Source organism: Musca domestica, unplaced genomic scaffold, assembly GCF_030504385.1.
Source record: "Musca domestica strain aabys unplaced genomic scaffold, Musca_domestica.polishedcontigs.V.1.1 7, whole genome shotgun sequence".
In the NCBI taxonomy this organism is placed as follows: domain Eukaryota; kingdom Metazoa; phylum Arthropoda; class Insecta; order Diptera; family Muscidae; genus Musca; species Musca domestica.
The window spans coordinates 9089643-9114387 of record NW_026712383.1 but is presented as its reverse complement, the minus strand read 5'-3'; the positions used below and the strand labels follow the sequence as shown (position 1 = coordinate 9114387).

The 24745-nt window shown below is 33.3% G+C and overlaps 1 long non-coding RNA gene across 4 annotated transcripts in view; it reads left to right on the top strand.

The window, feature by feature from the left end:
- Positions 1 to 24745, top strand: part of LOC109614020 (uncharacterized) — a 44386-nt gene that overhangs the window by 10886 nt on the left and 8755 nt on the right. Inside the window, exon 3 of one of the 4 annotated variants that reach the window (XR_002195322.2) lies at positions 20513 to 20665. The exons of 2 other annotated variants lie outside the window; for them this stretch is intronic. This is a non-coding gene — a long non-coding RNA (uncharacterized LOC109614020). Of the gene's footprint in view, positions 1 to 10704; positions 10807 to 20512; positions 20666 to 24745 lie in introns of those variants that run through there. One more of the 4 variants, XR_002195319.2, reaches the window with a different exon arrangement.

The following is a 24745-nucleotide window of genomic DNA, read 5'->3' as shown; positions in this document are numbered from 1 at the left end:
AAATAGTTATTATAACAATAGTTAATATGAAAAAATTAATCTAATTAGGGCTGTTATTACATATATGGTGAACAATTACCTTAAAATCGAATGAAGAAGTAGATCGAAGCTATATAATAATCTGAACCGAACAGAGGTATTTTCGAGCTGTATCTGATGTTCATATTACACATGTGAGGGACTTTAACACCAAATCGGGTGAAACATATTGTATGGGAATTACACCCAACTCTGAACCGATTTTTACCAACATTTGAAGCACTTTCTTTTAGGCTGAATTCCATCCAAAGTGCTAAAATTGGGTCCATTTGGCCTGATATTAGCCATTTAATGCACAATACATCTGAAAACGGATAAAGATAAATATTGGAGCTATATCTGAACCGATCTTGACAAAATTTTAATCACTTATTTCTGAGCTGTGTCTGATATCTGGTACCAGAGATTATTTTTGTTGAGTGCATATTAAGCATATGAGGGACTTAAAACCCCAAATCGCAATATAGCTATATCTGAACTGATTTTCACAAAATTGGAAGTGTTTGTTTCAGTTGGACTTGCCAAGATTCAATTCATTTGGATTGGTATTAATCATTTGGTGCACAATAAACCTGAATTCGGATAAAGATATATATGAGACATATATCCAAATCAGATCCGATCTCGATAAAATTTGACAGAGATATTTCTGTATCAAATATCATTATTGTGGAGTGCATATTACTAATTTAAAGGACTTAAACACTAAATTATATGTGTAGCGGACACACCATTATTATTTATATATTTATGTGTTATTTAATTTTATATCATGATTTGTTTGCATTATTATTATAACATCAATTATTTTACATTAACTTGAACTGTAATTTTGCTCGAGTGTTCAGATAATTAATTTTGTTATATGCCAAGAATAAGAGAATATGTTGTTTTGTGTTAAGTAACTGCATTTCTGCATTTCGTTGATGATTATTGAGTGATGCTCTAATTGTTCTCTAGTGCTCTCGCATAAGTTCAATGAAATGAGTTTATTTTGACATTATTGTAAAATATCTATGAGAGATTGAGTGATTGTTTTTCTTTCTTTCTTTTACAAGTGATATTGTTATTGTGATTATTTTGTTTACACTCAATCACTCTCATTTTCATGTTTTAATCATTCCACGTGTTTATGATCTCGCCTATATAAGTACACGTATTAGGCTAAGTTTGTCATTCTTGGAGTTGCTTTTGGAAATAAAGGATCAAACACAAGAATATCATCGTCTTTTATTTTATAAAGTCTCTAGTATTAAGTGGACGGCATTGGACATTTTGTGTCTGTGTTGACCCTTGATACTGAAAATATTATAAAGTGGATAAAAACGTTTCTAGACGGAAACGTCTGTCTCGTTATATCTACGATATAATATAAGATATTTTAATAAAATAACAAAGAGACAAAAACCCCTAAATATTAGGATTAGTGGTCTCCCCACGAACCCTACATATGAAACAAATTTGACGTACTTGCTTCTGGACTGAATTCAGTTGGAAATGCTAAAATTCAGGCCATTTGGACTGATATAGGCCATTTGGTGCACAATTAACTTGAAATTGGTCGATCTCGTCAGTTGGGTAAAAAATGTTTTTTTCATAGAAGTTATTTTTAAAATAATAATAATAATAATAACAAAAAACAAGGGAACTGATGAGGATTGGTGACTCTTTCCGAAACCCAGGTATTCCCTGCCTTACCCCGTGGTAAACGTTGTTTTTATAAAAACAACAATAAAGGGATTAAGCCTGACCATTTTGCAACTACAAAATACTATGGTATCCCGAACAAACAAGCCAACACTGTTTTATATTATTGGACAAGGCACGATCGACGAAGGGGTTTTTGTTGTCGCAGACAAAACCAACTTACATGGTTACGCTACTTCGTTCAGGTGGAAGCGAAAGCAAGTGGAGAAGATGTAAATATTTATAAGTGCGGTTGTAAGATTTAGAAGATTTTTCCAAAAGAATTTTAGTTTTATTTAATTCTTTGGTTCCTCTTCCATTGAGCTTACGATCTCGCCACTTGGGTAAAATATGTTTTTTTGTCATAGAAGTTATTATACCCCACAACATTATGTGTTGGGGGTATTAAAGGTTTGATTGGGCCAAAAATTATGTAACACCTCGAAATATTGATTACCCACATATGAAAGTATGTATGGATCTTCATATCTCGCCGAGCTGAGTCGATCTAGCTATGTCTCTGTCTCGTCCATGTTAATTTGTAATCACTCTACAGGTCGCAATTATCGTCCGATCTTTAGGAAATTTAGAAAGCAGGTGGGACTAGGGCCAGAATATAACCCTATTGCTTTTGGAGATGATCGAATAATATTTAGGGTTTGAAATGGCGTTTAGAATTTTTTTTAGAGTTTAGATCATCGGAGTTCAAAAGTTAGAGTTTAGGACATCGGATAGAATGGAGCACCACTTTTATTTGAGAAATACCAACATTATTTACAGGCGATATCCGAAATACATAAAAGGCGAACTTCTTGTTTTTTATGCTGATTTCGTTGACGAATATAGCCAAATATCGTAGACAAGTAAATCATAAAGATGAGTCTAAATTTGGAGATACAGACGATCCTCTTTTTTTTGAGATGATCGCAAAATATTTAGGGGTTCTAATGAACCAAAAACAACGAAAAATTTTCTGATCACACCATTGAAGCCAGTATACCCGCCGGAGAAGAGGATAAGGACAGGGAAGAATTCTAGCATTTTGGATAACCATAGTGTTATATTTAGCTGAAAAATGGACCAAAACAACTAACAGCAAAACGGAGTGGGCAAATGTCCTTGTTCAAAGTGCTAAGGGTAGTAGCTGGGCATAGTTGCAAATGCGAAATCTTCCAAAATGGATTTGGACATAAAGGGGCTTCTAACATGTTGTAGTGTTGTAGGGTATCACATGGTCGGCCCCGCACTACTATAGCCTTTGCTTACTTGTTTTTAAAATAACTTCTGGGGAGAATATCCCAGACAAAAAACAAGGGAACCGATGAGTATTGGTGGCTCTTTCCGAAACCCAGGTATTCCCTGCCTTACCCCCTGGATAGGATAAACATTACTATCGTTCTCCACTAATAAACAAACGTTGTTTTTATAAAAACAACAATAAAGGGATTTAGCCTGACCATTTTGCAACAACAAAATATGGGAGATATATCTAAATTCAAACCGAATCTCACAAATTTCAATAGGGTTCGTCCTTGGTTCAAACAACAATTTGTTGCAAAATTTTATAAATGAGGCCTGTATTCTGTTCACAAAAATATGTGGACAGATGGACTACAAGCATAAAACGAAACAGAAAGTTATTCTATGATGATTCTCGAGAGTAACTATGGGTCTATTTCGCTTCCTTCTCCATGTTACAAACAAATGCACAAAGACATGATACCCTTACCACTATGTGGTTTGGGGTATTAAAAGAAGACAATTATTTTCTTGAGTGTATTTATTTTTTATTGTTTCATTTCATGAGTATGTACTGCACATATTGTTTGTTAAATACTTATGTAAAAATCTCATATACCATGTTAAACACCCACATATATACACAAATGTTGCTGTTCTTTGAAGCTTGATCCATTGCTTCGGCTGCCACATAAATATAGCATTTTGCATCGTAATAACACACACACTGACAAAGAATCCATCTCCATCAAACGAAATCGTTTATATAATTCACAAAATGCACAACAGCTATAAATAATATCGACAAAATTTTGTTAAAAAAATAATAACGTATAAAATAAATAAATAACATTTTTTAAATATGTAACAAATTGTATTTTCAGCAGTATTTTCACTTGTGTAAAACTGTTACCACTGTAATCGTTTGACGGGAACGGACTATAAACGGACTACTTTATTTACACACTTGATGTTCACACATGAATGCACTTTAAATATGTGTTTATTGCGTAATATGTTATTAAATCATCATTTATGGAAAATTGTTCACCACCTGAATGGTATAATGAAATATGTTTGTTTTAATTTGCTGCAGGTGATACCAATGCCACATATTTGAAAAATAATTATGAACAAAGTTTTCCATTAAATTTGAAGAATGTGAAGCGCGTATTTCGTACGATGTAAATTTTTAAGCATAACTGAACTTAAAAACATTTAAATAAAAAAATAATCTACATTATAAGTACTCTCAATGTCTTATCCCCTAGACAATGCACTTCGCATAAACTAAATTAAGGTAGTCCTTTAACCTAGAAATTGTCCAAACCTTTGAGTATTCATTGTTATATACCAGATAGTCGCATACCCAAATATCGAAAGAAATGATAAATTTGCTCAAGAGCCCTGGGAAAGTACAAATGTTTAGTTTATGCCTCAATGAATAAAAATAAAAAAATACGTTTTTCAGATCAGTTCATCTAAGAGAAATCTAAAGGAAATTGGTAAATTGAAAGGAGGAGTTATATCGTCTAATGTGAAGAATAATTCTTGATCATCTTTTTCTAACATTAACATTCATCATTCTTACAAAATACCAAATATAAGGATTACCGATAATTAGGGACGCATACGAAGGCGTGGACCTTTATAGTCAACTTTCTGTCACAGGGTGTAGTACCCATTACGAAATGCAAATACGAAATTTTATACATTTGAAATAATGTAACTAAAATCATCAAAATGTCGAATATAGGGAGGTACCGACAATTTTCTGTCATAGCCTGAAGAACCCAATAGGAATTTCAAATACAAAATTTGTAACATTTTCGGTGAATAATATCGCTAGAAAAAGCAATATCGAGTATAGGGGCTGTACGTAGACCTGGACCTGTTTGGGACCTTCAAATACGAAATCTTCGCTAAAATCATCACAGGCTGTAGTACCCGTTACGAACTGTACATACGATATTTAAAACAATTCCAGAGAAGAACGTCGCTTGAATACTCAAAAAACAAAAAAAAAAAAAAAAAAAAAACGAATATAGAAAGGTACGGTTATATGGGGGCTACACGATGACTTGGACCATGAAATTTTCTATCACGAATTTCAGATACAAAATTTGAAACAGATCCGGAGAATAATGCATTAAACATATCGAATGTATGACTTGAAATAGCACATGCAATCATTTGTTATAGGCTGTAGTACCCATTACGAACTTCAAATTCTAAATTTTAAACATGTTTGGGGCTATATGAAGACCAACAATTTTCTGTCGTAGATTGTAGTACCCATTACGAACTATCATTCCGAAATTTAAAACAATTTCGGTGAACAATGTCGCTATTATCATCAATATACCGAATGTAGGAGTCACAGTTATATGGGGGCTGTTACTAAACGTGGACCTACGTAGCCCATTTTCAATACCAAAAGTGCTGCAGGTGAAGCACACATTAGAGTCAAATGTAATCAATCCATTTCAATTCGTTCGGAACCTAGAGTGATTTTCACAGACGGGCAGACGGAAATGGGCTATGTAAGCGGACGGGCGGAGAGACAGACAGTCAGCGGGACTGTCGTCGTTAAATTTAATATACCCTCCATACTATGGTGGAAGGTATAATAATGTAATCAAAAATTTGTGAATATTGATCCATGTTTAGGCATAATAATGGTTCCCTCTGATTTAAAGAAACTTGAAGATTTTATTAACATGTTTAATTAAAATGGACTGTAATTTAACATTTGGTTTTCTTGCACAAAAGTATGATATTTATCCACAACTTGATATAGCTTCCTTAATACCCTGCTACCGATTTTAATTTCATTAATTTTTACTAAATTTTTTCAATCGATTTTGCTGAAATGTTTGGTTAGGATAACAAAATGTCATGTTCAATATTTTCAATATTTCACATGTTTTTGATAAAACCCGCATATAACCCACGATATAAATGATTTTCAAAATTTTGAAAAAAAAAAAGAATTCATACATTTGCTTATAATATCAAAAAGTTCTCCTGTTTAGCAAAACTCCCATATAAAGGTACCTCCATACTTGCCGTATTTTAAAGGTTTAAGTGACATTTTGAAACACGGGCACACATTTTTGTTCAATATTATGGAAAAAACTTTGAGAGTGGCAATGAATACTCAGGTAGTAAAACTTAAATTCTTTTAACAATATGTGTTATAGTTAAAAGTGAAATTTTGAATATGTCTTTGAGACGAAAATGTTGATAGTGCCAGCAACCATAACATTCAATCTAAAAATAATTGCTTGACAAGTAAAGAAGCAATAAGTCCGGGCAGACTTGGAATACTGTCCATCGTTTTGAAGGCATCTGAAAAATTTCCAAAAATTCCTTCGAAAAATACAGCTCAAAATAAAACCGTTATATGGGGGCTATACGAAGATGTGAACCTGCATACGCAATATTTTGTCATAGACTGTAGTACCCATTACGAAATTTAAAATTTAAAACAATTCCGGTTAAAACCGGAAAAACCTCCCGAATAGCGGGAGGTTCACATGGGGAATATACGTTATCGTTGACCTTATATGTGGTGCTGTTATATGTGGCTTATATGAAGACGCAGACCTATGTATGTAGGTCTAGACTATTATTCGCCATAGGTTGTAGTACCCATTACGAGCTTTAAATACGAAATTTGAAACAATTCTGGTGAATAATTTTCTTAAAATCATCAAAATACCGAATATCGGGACGTACCGTTATATGGGGTCTCTTCTATATCGGGGACCTATAAATAGAGGCAATTCCATTGAAAAGGGTGGCTAAAATTGTCAAAATACCAAACATGGGGGGCTATACGAAGACGTGAGATTGAATACGCAAATTTTTGTCATAGATTGTACTACCCATTACGAAATTTAAATGCGAAATTTGAAACAATTCCGGTAAAAAAAATGTAAATGTGTAGAATTTCAGACAATTTCATTGAAAAATGTGGCTAAAATCGTCAAAATACCGAATATAGACTTTGACCTGTATGAGCGAAAATGCTAAACATACATGCAATAAATTATCTCTACATGTGATTTACATGGTGTGTAAAGCAGCCTTTTGAAAATATCTAGCCCATTCAGATGAACTATAGCACCACATAAATAATGTTTATTTTCTGTCATATTATATGTTCTACCAACATTGCGTTCGTTATCAATTTACAACCCAATTTATTGGTAATTGTTTTTTAATCAGTGTTTTCATTCGCTTTTATATGTTTCTTCTTAAATATGATTTTTACAATATTGCCTTTACTAAGAACAGCATTTATTTTATTTTTCTTTCTTACTTTAAAATCCTTGAAAAACTTCTACTTCTAGAGAAGTAGAAGCAGAAGAATGGACTGGGTATGCAATAAGAAAGAAATAAATCGCTTTTCTATAAAATTTAAATTTCTCATAAAATAAACATTGTAATAAACGTTGTCGATTTTATGGGTCCTTCGATGATGGTAGTAACTATGCCAATATTATCACAATCATTGCTATTGTCGTCGGTGTTGTCTACTGGCTCCAATATTGATGTAGATGCTGCTACAACTGTTGGTGGTGCTAGAGTCTTTGTTATTGTGTTTGCATTGCCAAAATGAAACTTAATAAATGTTCAATGACACCAGCAATCGCAATTGTGAAACGAAAATAAAGTTTATAATAATGTCGACGATGATAATGAGAATCATGATTTTTATTAAATCAGCGAAGAGAAGCTAATGATTTTCCGGCATCATCAGTTGTTTGATTGCTTGCCTTGGTAATGAGCTGCAATTTGTTTGTCTTCTTTGATGATGTTCCGGTCAAATCAAATATTTTTTAGAGAGGGATTACCTAAAGAATTTATGATGTTTTTTCCTTCGGCTTAAATATTTAGCAAAGTGATTAATTAGTTAAGAGTTAAATATTACTAATTAGTTTAAAGCTAAAAGAAAAGTTCGCTTCTTAATTGAAGAGCATATTGCAGACTCTTATAGAATATTAATTAAAGCCATTAAGTAAGTGGTTTAGATATCTCAGCAATTGATAGTACAAAGGTACAGCGTTTGTTCTATGTGCCAATATCGCATTGCGGAAATTTGAAAATTATCCTATGGGGATTGCTTGAACGGCAAGGCGAAAGTTGAGTTTTAAAAGGTTGAATATAAAATAAATATATGTGAATAAAACTTGGAAATATTTATAAGTGCTGTTGTAAGACTTAAAGAAATACCAAAGACATGCTAGTTTCCTTTGTTTCTTCCTATATTGAGCATGCGATCGTCGTTTGGGCATAAAGAAGTACTTTAAAGGGAGATGTTTTTTTTAATAACCCCTGGAAAGAATATCCCCAGTCAATAACCAGGGGAATTGAATAGTATTGGTGGCTCCTTCCAAATCTATGGTCTTCCGAGCATTACCTTTCTCCAATGATAAATACATTTTGGTGGTGGGGTAAAGTGCTCACAAAAACCCCTTGTGTACAATTTCCGTTGAAAAATGTGGCTAAAATCATCAAAATACCGAATATCGAGGGTACCGTTATATGGGGGCTATACGATGTCGTGGACCTATATAGATAATTCTCTGCCGAGGTATAAAGTACCCACAAGGAACTCCTTGTGTGGATTTTCAGACAATTCCGTTGAAAAATTCGTTTAGACTGTAGCGTGATTACAACAGACGGGCAGACGGACGGACAGGGCTAAATCGTCTTAGAATTTTACGCTGATCAAGAATATATATACTTTGTTGGGTCTAAAATGATTATTTCGATGAGTTACAAACGGAATGACGAACTTAATATACCCTCCATACTATGTATGGTGTAGGGTATAACAACTAACTTTACACATGCTTTTAACACTTCGTATAAGATGATATTGGTCCTTTAACGGTCTGTTCACACATCTTGTTAGAGGCATATTTGAAGTGAGCTATTCATATTTGCTTTTAGCATTTTGTAGCATACTTTTAAGCGCTAACAACAATTTTTGAACTTACAAGTAAAAAGCAAATAATTTCAGTTGGAAGGAGCTCGAAAAATTTCCAAAAACGTCCGCCAAAAAAAGATCTCAACGAAAAATCGTTTTATGGGGGCTATACGAAGACGTGGTCTTGCAAATACAATTTGTTATCATAGGCTGTAGTACCTATTACGAACTTTAAATACGAACCTTGAAACAATTCCGGTAAAAATGTCTTTAACAAAGGGTGCATCAGCTCATTTTGCGATTATATTTTAACGCGATAATTTTTTTACTAAACGAATGTTCGTGAAGCAAATGTTCGCACACACATCACAAGCGAGCGCGAGTACACAACAACGATCGTTCTGCTTACCAGTGACAACGAACGTTTGAGATCGCTCATTTTGCCGGTTGTGCTTGACCGCAGTAAAAAATTGTGTTTAGTCTATAGTGATATATGAACTACTTGAAAAATCTGTCATCTAAAAAAAAAGCTCCATCCACCAGAAACTTGGAATTCTAAATCGTCTTAGAATCTTACGCTGATCAAGAATATATACGTTGTTAGGTCAACAATTATTATTTCGATGAGTTACATACGGAATAACGAACTTAATATACCCTCCCTACTCCATACATAGGGTATAACAAGTAAAAAAATATTAAGTTCGGCCCGGCCAAACTTTTAATACCCTCCACCTTAGGATAAAAGAAACATTAGAAGAAATGTGCCAAAAACCGCTAAAATGCCGAATATCGGGAGGTACCGTTATATGGGGACCAAAACGTGGACCTATAATTACAAAGTTTCGCTACACAAACTATGACCCATTATGACCCACAAATACGTGGACCTATAATTACAAAGTTTCGCTACACAAACTATGACCCATTATGACCCACAAATACCAATTTTTAGACAACTCAGTAAAAAATGTGGCAAAAACCATCAAAATACCGAATATCGGGATGTACCGTTATATGGGTGCTATATCAAATCATGGACCCATGCATGCAATGTTTCGCCACCGGAGCTGAAATCCATTATGACTAACAAATACCAATTTTCAGACAAATCCGTGAAAAAATGTGGCAAAAATCATCAAATTATCGAATATCGGGAGGTACCGTTATATGGGTGCTATATCAAATCATGGACCCATACATGCAATGTTTCGCCACCGACTTAGAATTTTATGCTGATTAGGAAAATATGTACTTTATGGGGTCTAAGACGAATATTTAAGGATGTTACAAACGGAATGACAAAGTTAATATACCCTCCTTTCCAAGGTGGAGGGTATAAAAAGGAAGTGCTATGTGATTATGATAAGTGACTAACTGATTCATCAACTCCCAGGGGAAAAGGCTTAGGAGGGAATCTTGAAATTTTGTATGTAAGTAAATGTTGGTGTGTAGGGGTGATTATAGCTCCGTTTTTTTTGAAGTTCGAACAATACTACACTTAAAGTTAAAAAAATGTATTAGTCAAAAGAAAGGAGCTCTATGGAATGACTAGAAAGCACCATCTTGACAGTTAGTATAAGAATTAAGTTATGGAAGTAGGGTTAATACAAAAAATGTTGCCTAAGTTCAATTTAGTTTGAATTCTTAAAAAATACAACTCTTTGGTTGTTTTCTTAAATTTTTCAAATATCTTTTTTATTCAACTTTGAAGTTTCGTTCAAAGATAGTGATGACAAATTATAGAGATTAAAGTTGACATCTAGGCCTGCTCTACACTTTCTCTTTCTTTTTTTCAGATCTTCGTGCAATTAACATCACCTCACAACACCCTTTGTTCAAGAGGCAAATAATATTATTTATTCGAATTATATTCAATAAAACCGCCATTTTTATTATTTAAAAATTCTAATATCTATATTTAAAAATCTTTATCTTGTTTATTTTCACTGCTACGCAACAGATTTTTTTGGGAATGAGTGGAATGTATAAGAACAGAACTAAATTAGGTTTAGTGTGAACGGATGGAGATGGAAATTTATAATATTGGTATGTGGGACACTTCTGGGTGGGTAGTGTTGACATTTGAAGGTGGTAGACGATGCAAACCGTAAGTATGTTAAATTTGGTAGTTCAGATATAGCTATAGCTCTTTTAGTTCCCACATTCGTATTATGCCCTCCACATCAATGATAATTTGTACCAGATGTCAGATACAGCTCAGAAATACCTCTGCCAAATGTTATCAAGATCGGTTCAGATTTGGATATAGCTCCCATACATATCTTTATCCGATTTTAGGTTTATTTTGCACCAAATGGCTAATATCAGCCCAAATAGAGTGAATTGTGGCACCTACGATCTAATCGAGCCTAGAGGCAAATTTGGTGAAAATTCTTCTGTTATAGCTATAGCACCCATATATCAGTTTTATTCGATTTAAACAATGATATACGGTTATTGTGCACTAAATATTAATATCAGATGGATTTTTGCACATTCAACTGTATTTGTCCTGGTACCAAATACGACATATGTTGATACTCCGTTCCCAAAATTCAGATTGATTTATTTTTGTTACCGGTAGTTTTACAACACATGCATAGCGGTTTAGGGTATCATAAGGTCGGCCCGTCCAACTTTTAAACCTCCATACTGGTTTTTATTGAAAATGCCTAGAATAAATTAGCGATGCTTTTCCTTCTCTAGTGCATTCACCGTTTAGTGTACCCCAAAAAAATCTATGTCATCAACTAAAGAGTAAATATGAAAGGTATCATATAGTCGAAAATAGAGACTATGTCAATTTATAGCATAATATACACATGTTCCTTCTTACCATTAACCAAACACAATGTCAACACTCAAGGTCATTCATAGACAATTGGTCTAATCACACACAAACAATTACCCACTACAAACCAAAACCAGTAAAGAAATTCTTAAAGTCGGGCGGGGCCGACTTTATGATACCCTATCTTCTAAATTCGGACAATTGCACAATTAATTTGCAATCGGATAAAAATATATATGGAAGCTATATCCAAATCGGAACCGATCTCGATAAAATTTGGCAAAGATATTTCTGTATTGTATTTGATATATTTCCCTGAATATCGTTTTTACGGAGTGCATATTACGGCTGTGGGTAACAAATATAACAAATCGGATGAACAGTATATATGGGAGCTATAGCTTTATCTGAACCGATCTTCACCAAATTTGACATACTAGCTTCTAGACTACTTCGAGACTCAATTCGGTCATAAGTGCCAAATTCCATTTGGGTAAATATTAGACGTTTTGTGCACAATCAAAAATAAATCGGACGAAACTATATCCAAATCTGAACCGATCTCGATAAAATTTAGCAAATGTATTTCTGAGCTCTATTTGATATATTTCCCATAATATTGTTTTTACAGAGTGCATATTACGGCTGCGGAGGACAAAAATAACAAATCGGATGAACAATATATATGGGAGCTATAGCTATATCTGAACAGATTTCGATCAAATTTGGCATACTTATTTTTAGGCCTAATTTGGGTGTATATGCAAAATTCCATACCATTCGGGCTGATATTACACGTTTGGTGCACAATAAAAGGCAAATCGGACGAAGATATATATGGGAGCTATATCTACATTTTGACCGATTTTGTCCAATTTCAATGGGGTTCGTGCTTGGGCCAAACAAATGATTTGTGCAAAATTTCATCTGGATAGGGCAATAAATGCAAACTGTGCCTTGTTTACAAAAATACATGGACAGACGGACGGACATACGGACGGACGGACATGCATAAATCGACTCAGAATGTGATTCTATGCAGATCATCAAAAGGAACTATGGGTTCTTTACAATTTAAATGAGGTAGGAAAAGGAAAACGTTGATAGCCACATCATAACCATTACTTTTTTTAGTGCGGTTGTTATGGTAAATTCCATAATGACACGAATTCTGGTAAATTATCCTTACTTGGATGGCCAAAATTGTTACACTCACAACTACAACCTGCAAATCATTAAAAGTCATAAAGCCTTTAAGCCAAACAGAGCATCATATTACGCAAAAGTTGTAACCAACAAACACTACCAAAGTAAACAAGCCAGAAAAAAGTGTTGAAAAACATTGGACACAATTCCTACTCTATATAAAAATTACCAAGGTCTTGCCTATGACAATGAGCGTGCGCTTCCAATTACTGTGAATGGGTTGAAGAGGCATGGCAATGGACTGTAAATAGAACTAAACACATGTGATCAACTTACATATAAATGGTTTCTTATGTCGTTTTTTGCCTTGGATCCTAAGGTCAACCATTGAATTTTATAACAGGAGAATTTGGATGAAAACGTTGTACCCACTTAAAAAACCAGTAAAAAAAAGTCTTAAAGTCGGCCGGGGCCGACTTTATGATACCCTACACCACTATGCTAATTTAGTAGAGCTCCACATAACAATTAAAAATTTTTATGGGAAAATTCAATCATACACGCTATGATTATAATTATAATTTAAAGTTCAAAGGACTAAATATGCCGAAGCATATGTATCTTTTAAATTCGGACTTGTATTGCCCATTTGGTGCACACTTAATTTGAAATCGGATAAAGATATATATGGGAGATATATCCAAATCTGAACCGATCTCGATAAAATTTGGCAAAGATATTTCTGAGCTGTATTTGATATATTTCCCTGAATATCGGTAGTGGGTAACAAATATAACAAATCGGATGAATAATATATATGGAAGCTATAGCTATATCTGAACCGATCTTCACCAAATTTGACATACTAGCTTCTAGACTCAATCCGGTCGTAAGTGCCAAATTCCATCCTATTTGGACAAATATTAGACGTTTGGTGCACAATAAAAGGTAAATCGGGCGAAGTTATATATGGGAGCTATATCCAAATCTGAACCGATCTCGATAAAATTTAGCAAATGCATTTCTGAGCTGTATTTCATATATTTCCCCAAATTCTATTGTTGCAGAGTGCATATTACGGCGGCGGTGGACAAAAATAACAAATCGGATGAACAATATATATGGGAGCTATAGCTACATCTGAACCGATTTCGATCGAATTTGGCATACTTATTTTCAGGCCCAATCTGATCGTACGTACACAATTCCATACTATTCGTTTGGTGCACAATAAAAAGCAAATCGGACGAAGATATATATGGGAGCTATATCTAAATTTTGACCGATTATCTCCAATTTCAATAGGGTTCGTACTTGGGCCAAACAAATGATTTGTGCAAAAATTCATCTGGATAGGGCAATAAATGCGAACTGTACTTTGTTTACAAAAATACATAGACAGACGGAAAGACGGACGGACATGCATAAATCGACTCAGAATGTGATTCTATGCAGATCATCAAAAGAAACTATGGGTCTATCTCGTTTCCTTTTGTCTGTTACAAACAAATGCACAAAGACATAATACCCTGACCACGTTTTGGTGTAGGGTATAAAAATATGCAGCAAAAAAATATGCGGAAAGACGGACGGACATTCATAAATCGACTCAGAATGTGATTCTATGCAGATCATCAAAAGAAACTATGGGTCTATCTCGTTTCCTTTTGCCTGTTACAAACAAATGCACAAAGACATAATACCCTGACCACGTTTTGGTGTAGGGTATAAAAATATGCAGCATTTTTATACCCTACACCACAAGGTGGTCAGGGTATTATGTCTTTGTGCATTTGTTTGTAACAGGCAAAGGGAAACGAGATTGACCCATAGTTCCTTTTGATGATCTGGATAGAATCACATTCTGATTCGATTTATGCATGTCCGTCCGTCCGTCTGTCCATGTATTTTTGTAAACAAAGTACAGGTCGCATTTGTTGCCCGATCCAGATGAAATTTTGCAAAGATCTTTTGTTTGACCCAAGGACGAACCCTGTTGAAATTGGAGATAATCGGTCAAAATTTAGATATAGCTCCCATATATATCTTCGTTCGATTTGCCTTTTATTGTGCACCAAACGTGTAATATCAGCCCGATTGGTATGGAATTTTACATATGCACCCAAATTAGGCCTGAAAATATGTATGCCAAATTTGATCGAAATCAGTTCAGATATAGCTATAGCTCCCATATATATTGTTCATCCGATTTGTTATTTTTGTCCACCGCCGCCGTAATATGCACTATGCAACAACAATATTTGGGGAAATATATCAAATACAGCTCAGAAATACATTTGTTAAATTTTATCGAGATCGGTTCAGATTTGGATATAGTTCCCATATATAACTTCGCCCGATTTACCTTTTATTGTGCACCAAACGTTTAATATTTGTCCAAATGGGATGGAATTTGGCACTTACGACCGAATTGAGTCTAGAAGCTAGTATGTCAAATTTGGTGAAGATCGGTTCAGATATAGCTATAGCTCCCATATATACTGTTCATCCGATTTGTTATATTTGTTACCCAAAACCGTAATATGCACTCCGTAACAACGATATTCAGGGAAATATATCAAATACAGCTCAGAAATATCTTTACCAAATTTTATCGAGATCGGTTCAGATTTGGATATAGCTCCCATATATAGCTTTATCCGATTTCAAATTAATTGTGCACCAAATGGGCAATACAATTCCGAATTTAAAAGACACAAATGCTTCGGCATATTTAGTCCTTTGAACTTTAAGTTATAATTATTATCATAGCGTGTATGATTGAATTCTCCCATAAAAACTTTTAATTGTTATGTGGAGCTCTACTTAATTAGCAAAGTGGTGTAGGGTATCATAAAGTCGGGCGGGGCCGACTTTAAGTTATTTGAACTTTAAGTTATAATTATTATCATAGCGTGTATGATTGAATTCTCCCATAAAAACTTTTAATTGTTATGTGGAGCTCTACTTAATTAGCAAAGTGGTGTAGGGTATCATAGAGTCGGCCCCGCCCGACTTAAAGACTTTCTTTACTGGTTAGAGATAGGAAAGTGGTTTTTGTTTAACAGTTTTGATAATACCTTAAAACTCTTCCCGAAAAGTTGAAGCAAAAAAGTTCATGAACTTATTGAAATGAGTGAGAAAGATATATGTTCGTTCATACATGTAACATATCCTCTGCTGTAAAATTGCAATTGTAACTTCTATTGTTCTTCAGTGTGGTATTCAGATACATCATTGAAACAAAAATCGAGTATTATTTTTTCTAACATAACAAATACAAAACAATAGCTGTGTTATTTTTTTGCAAGTTTGTTGAGTGAAAATTACCGTTTCCTTCCGGTATTGCTATTGGACCGCGTCAATTATAATTGAACATAGCATTTCACATACACACTATAAAATTGCAGCAGTGAAAAATTAAAATACTAATTGAAAAAACAAAAACCAACCAATGCCATTACCAGAGGAAATGTAAAATGTAACAACAGTTGTTTTACGCAAAAACAAACAATAAAATGTTACGAGAATTTATGGGAAGACAAGAGACAAGTAAAAAAGCAGTTAGTTCGGCCGGGACGAACTTTGAATAATCTCCACCATTTGGAACGAATTAGGAATTTTCAAAAAAACATAAAATCCATTAAATATTCTGTTAAATACCGAATATCGGAAGATCCCGATATATGGGGGATATACGATATTGATGACGGACAGGCAAACGGACGGACAAGGCAAAATTATCGAAGAATTTAACGCTTATCAAGAATATGTATACATTGTTGGATCTAAAATTATTATTTCGATGAGTTACATACGAAATGACGAACTTAATATACCCTCCATGGTATGTATGGTGGAGGATATAAAACGAATGGTCCATCACCAATTGGTGCTGACTTTATTCATTAAGTTGGCATTTACTAGTTCAGTCGTTTATATTCACTTCTAGTTAAAATATATTTTTTCTCGTCTAACCTGTTTTTATATATCAAAATTTATTCATTTTATTTTATTGCCAAATTTTGGCCACCAGTAATTACTTTACAGAGCATTTTGCCACATACGCATACACATGGACACAATTTAATGGCCATATTTTTTTGCACATTATTGCATATTGAATTTGATGGCCATGCTTACTCGTTGGCGACACAACATATTGGATTTTCTCTGAAAACTGCAATAACACCACGATTCTAAAATTAACTTATTAAAAGCCTGGAATATTGAAAAATACTCTGATTTCCCCTGACCTCATATTGAATTGAATGGAAAATTGTTTGGGAGGCGTAGAAAAATTTCTATTACAAACGCATGTCATGTATCATGTGATAAAGCTGGAGTCAACTATGATTTGAAAATTTACACACACATTTATGAACATATATTTTGATGAATAACCACATCATTTGGCCATGAATGGCGTCTATGGCAATGTTGGTTTTTGGAAATGCTTGCAGCATCCTGTTGCAATACTGCCCATCTAGCTTCATATTTATGATGGTCAAAATCAATGATTTTTGACAACCAACAATAGAAAGAAAAACCGGAATTGCGAACCGTATAATAAAGTGTCGTAGTATCATATAAAATGACAACAATAACAACATCAACCTTAACGAAAAATATATATATTACAGTTGGCCGTGGACGAACTGATGATATCCCACATCAAGATCTTAAATCTTTGGGAGAATTATAGACGTAAAATAGATTTATTGGGAGAAGGTGGCATAGGATATTTGAATATTTTCTATGTTTAAATCTACTGATGCCTTCATAAAAGACCCTCTATTATATTACATATCTTCACTGAAAATATCCACAACTCCTTTTTAATAAATTTTACCTTAGCTGACCGATTGTAGGGTTCAAAAATCATAGTCAGAATTTTGCACATTTCAATTTTTGAAAATGTTGAAGTTTATCCATGAAAACACCATCCACACTCGCACCCGCGTTTGGTAGATTTGTAACCAAGGGCATTTAATATTGAAAATGAAAGGACACATTTTTTCTGAAAATGTTATGGCCAATAGATATAGGTTTGTTGGAGAGGGAATAAAAATTGTTATTATACAGTTACAAACACACACTAATCAAACAAATCCTAACAGTGTTTTCAATTTGTGGTCAATATTAAAATCGTGATTCCTTTTCACTCGGAGTAGCAGGATAGTCATTTTGTACTGGAACTAGATGTACATATTACAAAAAGTGCGAGAATGTTTGTGTTGTTGTAAATTTTAAATCTATTGAAGTCAGTATTGTGATATTTGGTCATAGCAAAACTGGAATAGAAGTGTAATATCAATGGATTGTGTTTGTATTATATTAGCTTCGGCATAAGTATAAGAGTCTGCCAATTTTATATACAGAGTAAAGTATGGCCAGGGTGTTCCTCTAGCCAGGGAAAAAACATGTTTTCGACATCTTAATATGTGGGAAAGAATTTATATAGAGAACTTACATTATAGGAACAATTAAGAAGGTAGGTAAGTACACCTTCCTGAACTGAAATTATTATACTTGAAGTTGAAAGTGAAAATTGGAAAACAAATTATCAATATGCGGAATATTTGGAGGTACAGTTTCAATATAAATTGACAAAATTTATTTCTATACCAAATTTCGTCACTGTTTCTAAACTTCATTATTATTTGACATTCACAGCGTATTTGGTGCGACAAATACACGAAATCGGCCAAAAAATGTATATATGAACTATATCCAAAACTGAAGCGATTTCAATGCAAATTGAGAAATTTATTTTTCTACTGAATTCCGTCACTTATTCCAAATTTAATTAGAATCTGACATACAAAGCATGTTTGGTGCCTCAAATTTATGAAATCGGCGAAAATATATATGAGAGCTATATCCAAATTTGAACCAATTTCAAATGCACGAAATCGGCTGAAAATTGTAAATAGGAACTGTATCCAAAACTGAACCGATTTCAATACAAATTGACAAATTTATTTTTCTACTAAATTCCGTCACTCATTCCAAATATCATTGATATTTGACCCACACAGCGTGTTCGGCGCCTCAAATTTTTAAACTCGGCTGAAGGTGCTTCCGCTTCTGGTGCTATATCTCCAGTTTCAAGTCGAATTTCAAAAATTTATGTAGCCTATGTTTACTTTATGCGAGTCCATAAATTACAAACATACAAACATTTTCCTCTTTTATAGATATAGATTATATTTGTCACTGAACGGTAATTCTACAAATTTAAGGGATCTTAAAAGCAATCGATATTTGTCTAACAGCTGAAGTTTCCCGATGGGTACAAAAAATTTGGGGTCTGAGCGGATAATCATTTTTCAACCAGGCACTTATTATTATCGCTCTTTACTGTTCAACCACATTTTCTGTTTCATTTATAGTTGTTTTTCCAGTAATAAGTTCATAATGAATCAAAAAGTTGGGTTTTGGTACGTTTTTTGTAAAGGTCTTACAGATTGTGGGTATTGGTATTATGTAAAGTAATATTTGTGGTCCAACTATATGATCTACATGATGCTTGTTTTATCGCCTCACTTTGGGTGTACAAAATCAATTTATATTTATTAATTTATTTCCTTTGATTAATTTGTTACTTTCTATATTTTCTGTCCTGGCCTTACTTGAAAAACGTATTTTGACTTTTTACATAAAAAGCTCATGTCTATTTTATGTTTTACATTCAACTTTTTTCTATATTATTTTGCAAATGTTAAATGGCTTTAACGTAGAAATATATTTCATAGTCGATTCATTTGGTCGACAATTACATTTTCTCGTTATAAGTTGATTCTCGCATTCTACACTATCATGCAAACACTTGCTGATATTTGCCTTAAACCTTCCAGAGAGATAATTTATTGGATTAACTTTTAGTTTTCCAAACTGTGATATTGTAGGTGATAGCGTTTTGCTTAACATGCACGTATAATTTTTAACACACACACTCAAACATGATCTGCCCCGTGTAAAAATCCAAAGACTATTGTTACAATTTTAATGTTTGTGGTCGGTATTTTTGGTAACAAGTTTTCGATTTTAATATAATTAATTATAAGGTCCTATCATCCTTGTGTGTTTTTGGTGGCGGTGCAGAGGCAGACGATGAGACAGTTTTCATTGAAAATTTATGGTTTTTCAAAAGTTTAATTTTGCACTACAATAGTTTTTTTGTGGTGAAGGTTTTACATAAAAGCATTATTTGACATGAACTTGGAGAGGTTAAAGCGCCTTAAGTTTCATCCTTTGTTCAGAGGAAATTATAACCGTTTAAATGTATCTCAATTTGAGGTATTTAAATGAATGGGGGATAAGTATTAATAAGAATAAAAATAATTTTAGGTATTTTATTAAATGGGGTAAATTTTAATTAGAATAAAACATGTAAGCAAAGGCTATAGTCGTGCGGGCCGACCATGTGATATCCTACAACACTACAACATGTTAGAAGCCCCCCATTTTGAAAGATTTCGCTTTTTAAATTAATTACGGAGCAATCCCCAGATAATACCCTTAGCATTTTGGTAAGGGATATTTGCCCAATATTTACACACTCCGTCGTGCTGTTAGTTGTTGCGGTTCATTTTACAGCTGAATTTATTACAATGGTCATCCAGAAAGCTAGAATTTTTCCCTGTCCTTAACTCTCTTTTTAGGCGTGTCGATTGGCTTCAATTATATGGACTGGACCTTGGACCCACGAATTTCCCTTAAATTTGTTGTGTTCATTCTTTCTATTTTCATATGAAAAATGTATATAAAGAACAACTGAGAATAAAGAAATCTGTTACAGTATGTTTATGACCACAGAGCTGTGAAGTAACAATTTCAAGCCAAGAAAAACATAATTTAGAGGTGGGTGGAGCGAGGCACCAACCACATCTACTGTTAATGGGAAATGGAAAGACCACCAGATACCTGTTTTGTTTATTTTTTATGAAGGTTATAATAGTTGTAGCTACAATATAATTTGGCATAAAAGGATATGTCATATAAAGCTACTATTAAAGTAGAACTGTAATTTGTATTTAATATTCCATAATAGAAATTCTATTTGGTACACAAGTCTTTGTAGAAATACATCAAAAACAGGTAAAAATTAAACATTGGTTATTTGCTATAAGGCTTAAACACCTTGATTCAGAATTGTCTTCTAAGATATATGTCAATGTTCGTTTGTAGGTCCCATATAACGGTACCTGAAAAAACTTGCTTGTGTTTTTGCCAACCATAGCTAGTCCCGGTGGAATACTTCAAATAATGTCGAATATAACTGATATATCCCATCTTCAATTCCATCAACTTTTCAGATATTATGATCATGATTATGAGTAAAATTTTCCTCATATAGGGTAAGTGTGCCTAAGTTCGGCATGTCCCAGTAGTCGGCACTTTTTATTTTTAAGTCCAAATAAATGAAACTTTTATAACTAAATGTATTTTGTTTACTTCAAATATATTGTCAGCTATCTTTGTGTACAATTTCGCTAAGAAAAGATGATTTATTCTAATAAATATGAAACTTTTGTCTATGAATGTCCTCAACAATCCATATTCTTAAGAAAAGTACAATAAAGACGTCGAATCAGTTTACCTAAACAAAAATATTATATTTTAATGAATTAATTTATTATTATTATTAACTATTCTTTCCAAAAATTGGTATTCCGACTGTTGGAACATGCAATTGGCAAGTGGTGCCGACTACTGGCAAAGAAACATTGTTTTTATAAAACTACAAATTTATGAAATTTAATAAAAAGTTATTAAAACTTTATTTATTATTGCAAAAACTATACAAAATTTCGTATCTGAATAAACTAACTTTGTAATAATTGAAAAGTTCTACTCAGAATGGTGAGCGATTAAAAACGCGAAAATCCTAAAAGTGCCGAATACTGGTACACTTACCCTATGCCGTTCCTTTCAAAATTGTAATTTATTTAAGGGAGTACTGTCTATGTGAGCATATAAGGGCGTATTAGCAACGCCATTTTAATGTACAATTATATGCATCAATCATACGCAACTTGGAACCACAAGAAGTGGCTGCAACAACAATGTGAAAGAAAATTCGGGTTAACATGAATTATGTCCATTCTGAGTAGGGCTGGTGAAAATATAGGTAATATTATATATGGCGTCTTTTTTCTTTAAGTTTGAGTTTGTTTTATCGATCCTCAAAGTTTTCAGTCAAACGACAATTTGTGGGATAGTAATGTCAAAAAAAAAAAAAAAACAAAAAAACTACAAAAACCAAAAATCAAATATGTCAATTTTTTTAAATTTTTGTAGTTTTTTTGTTTTTTTTTTTTTTTTTTTTGACATTAGAAACGGAGTGGCAAAAACAAAAAAAATCAAAATTGGTATATCTCATTTATAAGGTATACCTTACATCGTATTATGGAGGGTATAATAAGTTTCGACGGACGGACGGAGTGGCAAAAACAAAAAAAAAAAAAAAAAAAAATCAAAATTGGTATATCTCATTTATAAGGTATACCTTACATCATATTATGGAGGGTATAATAAGTTTCGACGGACGGACGTCTGTGGGCATTATCTAGCTTTCTAACGAAATTAAGTAGTTTGATTATATTTAGCTGAAATGTATTCTACGTCCCTAGAATTATTGGTATTAAAGAAGTAAAGAAGAAGCTAAGTTCGGCCGGGCCGAACTTTAAATACCCTCCACCATTTGGAAGGAAATTGAAAAATTTTCTAAAAAAACTTCCGGAAACTACCACTTAAATGAGTACTGTTATATGGAGACTATACGAAGGATTGAAATTGCTTACGATTTTTTTGTCATAGGCTGTAGTACCCCTTACGAACTTCAAATACCAAAATTTGAAACAATTCCGGTTAATAATGTCACTAAAATCATCTAAATACCTGCATACGAATTTATTTTGTCATAGGCTGTAGTACCCATTACGAACTTTAAATATGGAATTTGAAATAATTGCGGTAAATACTGTCGCTAAAATCATGAAAATACCGAATATCGGGAGGTACCGTTATATGGGAGCTATACGAAAAGGTGAACCGACGTGGCCCATTTACGAACTTAACCAGAATACTTGTAAACTTTTCATCTATGCAAAATTTTAACCTTCTATCTCAATTCCCTCGAAAGACAGCGTGATTACAACTGACAGACAGATAAACAGACGGACATCGCTAGATCGTCTTAGAATTTAACGCTGATCCAGAATATATACTTTGTAGGGTCTATTATAAATATTTCGAGGAGTTAGAAACGGAATGACAAAGTTAATATACCCTCCATACAATGGGGGAGTGTAAAAAATGGGCCATGAAGGTCCACATTTTTATATAGCACCCTTTTATCGGTACTCCTATATTTGAGGTACTTTGGCTATTTGAGTCAAAGTATTAACCTGATATTTGGGGATTTGATGATTTTACCCACATTTTTAAAGTAATTCTTAAAGTTAGTATTTGAAGTACGCAATAATTATCACCTCCTCCACAATCCCTTCAATTACCTGTTACGATTTTACCTACTGTAAGGTAATATTAATTTCCCTATGTTTGAAAACGTTCATGCTTTCGATACTTGATAGTAAATTTATATGCCATAATTACTTCACTGATAAGGCTACAATTACCATTAATTTTCCACATTTTGTAATTTCAATTTGTGGCACATGAAAACCCACAATTAAAATACTATCAACAAATTACTCGCAATTAGCAATTTATTTATGCTCTGCAGCATAATGTGTTGTATTTTGCCATACAATCAAATTTCAATAAATATTTTCTGCAGCAACTAAACCTCAGGAATTGGTATTGAATGTAAGTAAGCGATGTAGGTGAAATTTAGTTATTCGAAGAATGTATGAATTTCGAAATATATAGAATAACTTCATCAACTACAAATAAAGATATATATTCGCCAAATATGGATGATTCGCTTATGGCATCTGTAAGGGCATGTCATAAAATTATAATGCTTCGTGAAAATTTTATTCAATATATAAATATTTTTAATTTTCGTCTGTATATCAAAGTAGTGAAATAACGCCAAAAAAAAAAAAAAAAACGGCTGAAGCTGGAACTTTGAAATTTTGACGAGGGTTAATCTTGTTGCATGATAACTCTGGGTTTTTAGAAATTCGTACTAAAAGGACACGATAAATATTAAACATATAACATTTAGTTTTGGACACACAGAATGAGATTTCTTAAATTTGGAAAGAGAGTCACTGATGGATAGATGTACAAAGAACTTTAAACTTTAAATTTACGAAAAGTTCCACAATGGCACTGAATTTCTAAAATGGTACTATCTAGGTACCGGATAGTGATAAAAAATAATACTTGATATGAGAATCAAAGTTGGAATTAAGTTTGATACACGAATGTTTTTGAATGTTTTGGAAATGTGTACTAAAAGTGCACGAAAAGTACATTAGAATTGGGTGAAACGATAGTGCTTGAAATCTAAAATTTGGTATTTTAAGTTTATGTTCATGTGTAGGTCGGACATATGAAGGTGATTTCGGAAATGTCTTCTATAATTGTACGAAATGTACTAAATAGTTCTAAATATTGTATTGAGTGAAGGAATAGATATGATGTCATGCAATATGATACTGATGTCACTGTTGGTGTCTCTTGTTAACAAATGCAGTAGGTATTGGAAATGTGTACTTGAATTATTCGAAAAGTACTAAATGCTACTAAATTTGGTATTGAGTGAATGTATAGAGCTGGAATCCCGAAATTTATATTGAGATCTATGTTGGTATCTGGTTGTGGCTTTGCAAATGCGTACTGTATTTGTTCGAAAAGTAGTAATTGGCACTAATATTGGATAGATGTAGATTATTTTGGATATGCGTACTAAATGTAACTGA